Genomic DNA, 2700 nt, shown 5'->3' with positions numbered 1-2700 from the left:
TGTGTATTTTTTTCAGTTTTAACAAAGGATTTTGTTTGTTGTTCCCTAAAAAGTAAAATCCAGAAAATAGCAAAACCCACTGCAAGAAGAGTTCTATAATAAAACATTTTCAGTCATTCTCTCTTCCCTTCACAAGGTGTCCTCTTTCATGTACGCATTATCAGAAAGCAGACTCATAAATGCAAACCGTGTGTGAAAGGCACATGCACCAGGATTGCTCACACCTGCTACACCTCCTTGGAAGCCAAGGAAGGCCTTTTCTGCAGTCTCTCCATTTTGATAGAAACTTATCACAATTTTTTTTTTTAATTAGACAGAGTCTTGCTCTGTTGCCCAGGCTGGAGTGAGTGGCGCGATCTCGGCTCACTGCAAGCTCCGCCTCCTGGGTTCACACCATTCTCCTGCCTCAGCCTCCTGAGTAGCTAGGACTACAGGCGTCGGCACTATGCCCAGCTAATTTTTTTGTAGTTTTAGTAGAGACGGGGTTTCACTGTGTTAACCAGGACGGTCTCGATCTCCTGACCTCGTGGTCCACCCGCCTCAGCCTCCCAAAGTGCTGGGTGGGATTACAAGCGTGAGCCACCACACCCAGTCACAATTTTTTTTTTTTTTTAAATAGCAAAATATTGAAAGGTCTCTTCACTTGCTCTTCACTTCAGTTATCTACTAGAAAGGTACAGAATTAAAAAGGATTTCTCCCCCAGCTATGATGCAAACACAGAATATTAAATAACATCTGGGTTACTCTAAGTTCCTGGGTTTTATACTTGGATATTTGCAGAGGAGTTGAACCTCAAGTTCTGCTACTCTTCAAAATGGGTGACTGAAGAGAGGTTGTGATAGGACAGTTAAAAATGTTGACATTCTTTCATGGAGGGAAAAATTGATAGTCATTCTCTGATGGAGGGAAGCAAGCTTTCTCAACCACCAACCAATATGACCTCATTGGTCACAAGCCCTGGAGAGATCCAGCAAGATTTGAATTTTAAATACAGAACATATTTCAAAGAGAACCAGTAGAGAGTGCTGATGTATGAACAGAATTGAATGCTGGTGAAGGCAGAGTGTAAAGAATCCCAAGAAATTTTTAGTGCCAGTTTTCATTTAATAAGCCAGTAGTATAGCAACCTAAAACCTTGGTGTGTTGACACCAGGGTGTTTTTATGGAATTGCTGCAGGAAGGCATGATTGGCAGCTGACGTCCCCTGGCTCACAGCACCAACTTCTCCAAGAGACTCAAGGCTGGGGTGTATAGTGGAGGTATTTCTTACCAGATGGGAGCTCTTTGGTGAAGACTCCTTTCAGGAAAAGTTTTCTTGGCTTCCTCTTCAGGGATGGTTGGAAGGACCATGACACTATCCCCATCCTTTCAATCAACTGGGGTGGCAACCCTCTTTTCTGCTGTCAGCTACAGAGAGGTGACTACCCTGAGAATGTCATCAAAGTTCCTGCTAGTGGTAGCTGGGTCGATGAGAGACAGCTTTAGCTTCTTATCAGGACCAATGACAAACACCACAGGAGCTGCCACCGGCATGCTCTTTTCATCCTCCTCTGCTGGATCCAGCATGCCCATCAGGATGGTAAGGTCCCAGTTCTTATCATCGATGATGGGAAAAGGTAATTTTTTTGTGGGCTCTTCACCATTGTAAGCATTGATATCCTTGCTGCAGGCAAGACGGTCCTCAACACTGCCTGTTGAAAGGGCAATTGGCTGGGTGCGGTGGCTCACGCCTGTAATCCCAGCACTTTGGGAGGCTGAGGCAGACGGATCACAAGGTCAGGAGTTCGAGACCAGCCTGACCAACACGGTGAAACCCGTCTCTACCAAAGATACAAAAATTAGCCAGGTGTGGTGGTGCGCACCTGTAGTCCCAGCTATGCAGGAGGCTGAGGCAGAAGAATGGCTTGAACCCGGTAGGCAGAGATTGCAGTGAGCCAAGATCCCAGCACTGCACTCTAGCCTGGGCGACAGAGAGAGACTCCATCTCAAAAAAAGGAAAAAAAGGAAAAAAAAAAAAGGGCAATCAACTTAACATTCCTCTTGGCAAATTCCAGTGCTAGTTTTGCAGCTCTGCTGAGCTCTGTGGGGCACACTGGGGTGAAGTCCCGAGGGTGGGAGGAGAGAACGCCCCATGGGTTTCCCAGAAAGTCGTGGAAACGGACGCGGCTGGCGGTGGTATTGGCCTCAAAGTTGGGAGCTACGTCCCTAAGAAGCCGACCTCTGGGCATGGCGGTGGCAGTGACCAGGAGGTGCAGCTCGGACAGCAACCAACCAGGTGGTTCTGATGAAGAAGACATTGTATATTTACATAGAAAATTCATACGGATTTTTAAGATAAAATAGAAGCCTTTAAAGAAAAATTAGGCCTGCGATAGCATATTTTACTGCACCACTAGAGGAAATCCTTGGAAAATTTGCCAAGCATTAGAAATAGATAAGTCGCTGTGGAAGTTGAATGATGAACCAACCTTGGCTTATACAAAATGAAGAGCAAAGAGCAGGTGTTAAAATTGGGATGTGGGAGGTGACAAGTTCTTCAATGCCTCAACCCACTGAATACAATTTAATGATGTAACCGTCCATGATTTAAATTAAAAAAATTGATAGAACCCTACTGCATCTAACAATATGTCCTATGTTAATAGGATGTTTTCTATACATGATGCAATGAGATATTTTTCCTACACTCCTAAAATTAA

The 2700-nt window shown here is 44.7% G+C and overlaps 1 pseudogene; it reads right to left on the bottom strand.

The window, feature by feature from the left end:
• Window positions 1–1236: 1236 nt before the first annotated feature.
• On the bottom strand, window positions 1237–2229 carry LOC105516951 (annotated as a pseudogene).
• Window positions 2230–2700: the final 471 nt, after the last annotated feature.

Source organism: Colobus angolensis, unplaced genomic scaffold (genome assembly GCF_000951035.1).
Source record: "Colobus angolensis palliatus isolate OR3802 unplaced genomic scaffold, Cang.pa_1.0 Scaffold296, whole genome shotgun sequence".
Classification (NCBI taxonomy): Eukaryota; Metazoa; Chordata; class Mammalia; order Primates; family Cercopithecidae; genus Colobus; species Colobus angolensis.
Note: the sequence above shows the minus strand (reverse complement) of the source record. Positions and strands in the feature narration are given on the sequence as shown.